This window comes from Pelodiscus sinensis, chromosome 1, assembly GCF_049634645.1.
Source record: "Pelodiscus sinensis isolate JC-2024 chromosome 1, ASM4963464v1, whole genome shotgun sequence".
In the NCBI taxonomy this organism is placed as follows: domain Eukaryota; kingdom Metazoa; phylum Chordata; order Testudines; family Trionychidae; genus Pelodiscus; species Pelodiscus sinensis.
Genome location: NC_134711.1, coordinates 89,580,523 through 89,587,625, shown reverse-complemented (window position 1 = coordinate 89,587,625; position 7,103 = coordinate 89,580,523).

Here is a 7,103-nt window from a genome sequence, read left to right as displayed (position 1 = left end):
TTGAAATAAATCGCTATTCCGAAATGTCCCTTACTCCTTGTGGAAAGATGTTTACAGGGATGTTGGAATAGCAAGCTCATTATATTTCAAAATAACAGGTGCGCTCAAAAGATGTGGAATATCTATTTTGGGATACCTCCCACCATGTTGGAGCACACTCCCTCTGTCTCCCCTTTCAGTAGCTTGGTCTCTGGTGCTACCTTTAAAAATTGTAATGCTTGATTGTCTTTTAATTCGTGTGTTATGGTGTCTTTTTTGAGTGCTGTATTTTTGTGAAAGGTGTAATGAGTTCTTCCTGAAGCACAAATAGAGTAGAAGTCCTTATATATGTGTGGGCATTAAAGCTTTTGAAAATACCAGCTGAGTGCCTCTGAGGGGCATGAGGACAAAAAGGAAAGACAGAGATGTGGGAAAGGGTATGGAGACTCAGCGATCTTGGTGGTTAGTTTCTTAAAATGCTGTGTACGCCCAGCAGAGTAAAAAATCCCTTTTATATGCCCAAACAATCATTTTTTTGTCTGCACAGTCTTTTGAAAATGTTATCCCTCGCTTCTATCCCAGCTGTCCATACCAGGGGGAAATAACACACACAGTCTCACAGGAGTGCTTTTAGATTTAGTGTTTTGAAGATAAAAAATGCATTAGAAATATTTTTAGGGTAAATGTGAGTGCTTTTTGTAAGTTTTGTTTTTTAAAAAGTCGGCACCAAATGAAAATGGCTTAAGATGAGACTATACTGAACTACGAAATTCCTGTGCTGAGTTATAAAGAGATCAAACATAATTAGTCTGTAACTTCCTGAACTCGTTGTCCATCCTGCATAACTACTTCCTGTCCAATTGGCCTGATTCCAAGCAAAAGCAAGCCCTGTTTGGCAACATTCAGCATCTTCAGGGCAGCTTGTAGGTGATTTCACCTGCTCTCCAGAAGTCAGGGAGATTTTTTAAAATATATTTATTCACTCTTTGGTGAATCACCTAGAGTACAAGAATGATTTATGGTGGGTCTAAACTTCATGCTCTTTCTTGAACAACTTGTACCTATTGAAATTTCAAATTAATCTCTACAAGAAAAACACAATGCAGTTAGCTGCCTGTATTCTGTCTCTTGTACTGTTAGAAACAAATTACAAGGAGTATTTGGCACCAAAGAGAATAGCTAAAATATCTATGAACTATATAAACCAAAGTTAGAGACCACATGGTATAATTGAAACGTTGCTTTATGTTTTCTCAGATTATCCACTCATGATAATTCTGCATAAAGATGTTAGTGATACAAAATATTACATATATTGCCATTCTGTTCATTCCACATTGGGCAGGTAATCTGCTATTTGCAAAAGTAATTTATGGTCTCAATCCACCACTCTCCATGGATGCTTAGGCAGTAATGGAATCCTGAAGTGATTTCCAGCTGTTGTTGGTTTAAGAAGTTGCAATCTTTCTTTCTTAGAGTTGAATTTAAGCATAGGTGCTATAGGGCAATTCAAAATCCAAACTCCTGGAGTCATGTGATGAGTTCAGAATCTCAGCTTTAAAAAAAAATTAAAATGTCAGTCCTTATGGTTGTGAAGAAAAGCTTGAAAACACATCCCAAGTGTAAGTAACAGAGCGATGCCTACAGGTAGCCTGAAACAATCACTTGCTAGTCCTGGGGAAATTCTGCAATAGTTGCATTTGGAGCCAAAGAAAAATTGTAGAATTTCCCCAGGGTTGAGAGAGAAGCCGCCTCATAAATCTCAGAGAAAACAGTTAACTACAGGACCCGCTGTTCTACAGGTCTTCTGCAAACACTTGTGTTGCCAGAGGACCCTGTGTGGCAGGAGGAGCACAATAAGTAAGCCTCTCTTACCCATCAAGCAGAAGACATCTAACTGTTGGGATAAGAACACAGGCAGAGACTCTCCTCCCCCTGCTCCTTCATACGGATCTTGACGTGGTTATCAAATCATTTGTCATATCCAGACTTGGTCTATTGCAAAGCACATCTTCAAGACTTCCCTTGAAGACCATCTGGAAGACACAGCTGAATTTGGAATGCAACTGTCTGCCTGCTTAGTGAGGTAAATCCCCAGCAACAAAAGGGCTGGATTCTCAGTGCTATTCCAAGAGAAAATAAATCATGAGGATTGTGGGGTGTTTTTTAAAAAATCAGTTCATGTTTTAGTTTACCTTCTAGCTCCCCTCTGTTCCTCTGCTAATGCACCTGCGATAACTTCAGGGTGAACAGTCAGCCTTTAATGCACACAAACATGCATGCTTCTCCCTGGCTGCTCAGGTGGGGACTTCACTTACCCTCTCCTCACCCATAAGACTGGGAAACTGCATCTATTTCCTGTTGCTGTCTTGGCCCAGCAGCAACTTTTCTCTTCCTGGGACTCAGTGCCATCACTTCCCCAGCTCCCTAGCTTTGGTTTCATCAGGTATTTATGAGACAAGTAAAAATACCCCAAAATTGCCAGAGCTGTGATAACAGCATGAGGTGGCAAAAAGCCCAGAATGTTCCGGGGACTGGCTACCCTACAGACCTCCTGCCCTCCTACACCATGTCATTACAGTTAAGATCACTGGGGCACAACTGTTAATTCCTGAAGGAAATTTTTCAAGATTTGACTGTGGCCAAATCTATAGAGGTATGTAGCTTCCTCAAGATGTAGCTAGGCAATGAGCAGGATTTTCAAAGGCACCAAATTACATCACTCCCATTTAAATCAGTGGCAGTAAAGGCACGTTGGTGCTTTAAAAAATCCCACTATGTGCCTATCTGAAACATTAGGTGCTGAAATACCTTTACAAATATGGTCCTGGGGGTCCATGCAGCTCTTTGACAGTTGAAGTATGGCCCTTGGAGTCATTCCCCCTCATTCTCTGCAAACCAGACTGTTTGGGATAGGGGGGCTTAGGGCTTCTGCCCTGTAGTGAAGTGGTATTTCTAGGAGCTTCTGACCAGCAGGCTGGGGGGTCTTGGGACTTCAGCTCCACAGTAGGTGCCTGTCAGGACTCAAGTCTTTAGCAAGAATCCTAGAGCTGGAAGAGACCTCAGGAGGTCATCAAATCCAACCCCCTTTCCAAAACAAGACCAACCCCAACTAAATCATCCCGCCAGGGCTTTGTCGAGCCAGGACTTAAAAACTTCTAGGGATGGAGATTCTACCACCTCCCTAGGTAACCCATTCCAGTGCTTCACCACCCTTCTAGTGAAATAGTTCTTCCTAATATCCAACCTAGACCTCCCCCACTGGAACTTGAGACCATTGCTCCTCGTTCTGCCATCCGTCACTACTGAGAACAGCCTCTCTCCATCCTCTTTGGAACCTCCCTTCAGGAAGTTGAAGGCTGCTATCAAATCCCCCCTCACTCTTCTCTTCTTCAGACTAAACAAGCGCAAGTCCCTCAGCCTTTCCTCGTAAGTCACGTGCTCCAGCCACCTAATCATGTTTGTTGCCCTTTGCTGGACTTTCTCCAATGCATCCACATCCTTTCTGTAATAGGGAGCTGCCACAGGGCACAGCGACCCCGTCCCCAGGTCGGAGCCGTGGCGGTGGAGCATGGCCGCCTGGCCCCACCCCTGCGCTGCTGCGGTGCATGCTCAAGCCGTGTGCTGAGTGTTTTAAATGCCGGCGGAGCGGGGAGGAGGGTGAGGAGGAGTTGAGGCACTGACCGGGGAGAAGCTGGCTCGCCCGACAGAGGACGTGCCGGGAGTGGTTGACTTGGGGGTGGCCAGTGATGGAGGAGACCAGGAGGCACTGGAGCCCCCTCCCGGAGCTGCCCTAGCCGGCGGGACAACTAAGACACCAGATGCTACGGAAGATGCCCTGCCGGGGAGAGTGTTGCCCCCGGGATTGGGTGAAGAGCGGTAGGTCTTGGCACGGGTAGGAAGGGGCCCAGGGTGGGTACAGAGGCCTGAGTGGCTGATGGGTTTCAGGTTACAGCCTCATCAGCCAGGTAGTAGCGGCTGCCCCTACCTTTAGGGCCCTGGGCTGGGACCCGGAGGAGCAGGAGGACCTGGGTCTCCCTACCCCCGCCCATAGCTGGAACAGCACTTTTCTACCTAGAAGGCTGCTTTCCCTGGACAGGAACAGTTACACAGCTTCTTGACTAGAATGTTGTAGAGGGCTGAACTGAGGACCCTGGGGGTAGGCCAAACGTGGCCAATGGTGAAGGGTCGGCGAACTGTGGACCCTGGGACTGGGTTATTGAACTGAGCAGGGCGGCCAAGAGAGCCCCGCTGTGGAGAGTCCACCCAGAGGTGGGGAGACGCGGGCGGGGGGCATTGGCTAACCCCAGGTCCGGCGCAACTCCCGCTTGAGGGCCACAGTAAAACAGGAATCGACCCATGCTGTGACCCCACCCTTGCTGCAGGGTGTGCTCAGAAGGTCGCCTCCTGACACGGGCCCAGAACTGGACATAGTACTCCAGATGTGGCCTCACCCGTGCCGAATAAAGGGGAATAATCACTTCTCTAGATCTTCTGGCAATGTTTCTCCTAATGCACCCTAATATGCCATTAGCCCTCTTGGCTACAAGGGCAAATGGTTGACTGATACCCAGCTTCTCATCCCCTGTAACTCCCACGTCCTTTTCTGCAGAACTGCTGCTTAGACAGTTGGTCCCCAGCCTGTAACAATGCTTGGGATTCTTCTGTCCCAAGTGCAGGGCTCTGCACTTGTCCTTGTTGAACCTCTTCAGATTTTTTTTGGCCCAATCCTCCAATTTGTCTAAGTCACTCTGGACCCTATCCCTGCCCTCCAGCGTATCTATCTCTCCCCCTAGCTTAGTGTCATCTGTAAACTTGCTGAGGGTACAATCCATCCCATCATCCATTTTGTTAATAAAGATGTTGAAGAAAACTGCCCCTAGAGCTGATCTTTAGGGCACTCTGCCTGATACCGACCACCAATCAGACACCGAACCATTGATCACTAGCTGTTGGGCCTGACAATCTAGCCAGCTTTCTGTACAGCTCAATCCTACAGGGCAAACATCTATAGCCTCACCACCTCACTGTGCAGCTGAAGCCCTGAGTCCCAGTAGGTATGCCCCAGCTTTTGAACTTCTGAAGGTTGTTGTGTGTGGCTCACAGGGTCATTATGTTTGTCCATCTCTGATTGAATTCATTGTAAAAGTGTATCCACATAACTAAACTAAGCATCATTTCGTATTTTTGGAAACTCTTGCTCTGAAGGGGCTCTAGACTGGAACAGCATTGTGTACTGAAGGCTGAAATTAAAGACCCTAACATAATTGCATGGAGATCCCCAAAAAATGGGATAGAAGGGGGAATACTGCAGGGTTTAACTGAAGTAACAACAAGTACAGAGTGACACTGTTTTTCCTTTAGTGCTGTTCAAACAACAAACAGAACAGAATGTTCTGAGTTGTGTCCTTTTTAGGGGTAAGGAAAGAATATTGAACTCAGAAGGTTTCATGGCAGTGGAAATGAGCGGGTTTGGAAAAGCAGATGAAAATGTGTCTTGAAAATGTGAAATGAACACTTGTCTCTTGCCAGCACTATTGATTTCTCACTTTTGTGAGCATCTTGGTCACACACATACACTTTGGGCCTGTCAACAATGAAAACTGCCATCTTGGGGCTCGTTTTCAATGTGCTTTTCTGGCAATGTGACTAAAAGATGGTTCTGTAGTAGTAGAGATGGAGCATAAGTATTTGAGTCCTCAAGCCAGGATACATGAGCATGCCAAGTTGGTTTTGTAGTGGTGGATGGATTTTTTTTTTAAGCAAAGAAAAAGAAAACAATTGATTATTCATTAGTTAATGATGTGGCCCTGGCACTAACTGTTGCCCTTTGAATGCCTTAAGATGGAAAATGAGAATAAACTGGTATTCCAGACCCTTCTCTCTCTGCCCCCCCCCCTTTTTTTTTTAGTTTGTTCAACCAGAGTAGCAAGGATGCTAGCAGTGCTGGCCACGGTACGCTCAGCTCTGTCACAAGATTGAGGAAAATTGAGATGATTATTAATTCCTCTATAAAACCATGGCTTGTAGAGCTGCCTGACCAAGAGATGTTGTGACATGTGCAGTGGCAAATTCACTCTGTACATTGTCTCTGTACTTCAACAGTTCGGACAGTTTTGAAGGTGTCAAAAATCAATCTCTGTCACAATGAGAGATATCTAGTCTTATCTCAATAATTGTGCCTTGCAAAACTTTCATAAAAGTGGGCAGCTATGCACAGATTCCCAGTACTTGTGCAGCCAGGGACAACTGGATTGGAGGTAGCCTGAAAATCACACGCATAAACACAATTTTTCATGTAAGTTCAGCTGTGTCATAGGGATACCCTAACACCACCATCTTCAGACTGATCCTTTGCTTAGGAATGTGATCATGATGGAAAGGAGTCAGTTTTGTTGGGAATGTCCTGAGTGGATTTTTGTTATTGAACAAAACTCTCTTTTGTGAAGAGCGGTAGTTTAACTTCTTTTTGCCAAAAGCTAAGATTTCTCATGATACTGGAAACTTTGTTACTAATACCTACAGTCAGCAGAAATGTGTGGCATAGGCTTTGCTTTTCAGTGACACCTGTGTCAGCCCCCAAATGTTTCTGGGATGTTTGTAGTTGCAGAAACAGCTGTCCTGCGCCCAAAGAAATCAAGACTGTAGCACAAAAATCGGAGCGAGAGAGTCCATCACTGGATGTACACACAATGTTGCCATATTGATACAATTGCGCTGCTGCAGTGTTCTATCGGCATAACCCCCTTGCCAGCCTATGAGCAGCTTAAACTGGGTCAAGAGGAGAAGTTCTCCCACTGACATAGTGCTGTGCACATTAGCTCTTATAACCGTATAACTCATGTTGTTCAGGGAGGTGGACTGTTCACCCCCCTAAGCAACATAAATTTTACTGCCTCACTTTATGCTACTTCCAGTGATGACCTTAGAAACATGAAGGACTTTTATTGTTTGAGTGTCCCATAGATGTGTTGTGCCAATGCTGTGTCTCATAGGTGCCTAGTCAATATTGTTGCATTTATGCCTGCAATATCAAGTAACTTGCAGGCACTGTTTTCTCCCACTTTAATTGTAGAAATGAAGAAAATCTAGGATATGTCATTTCAGGAACAATTTTTCTCAGG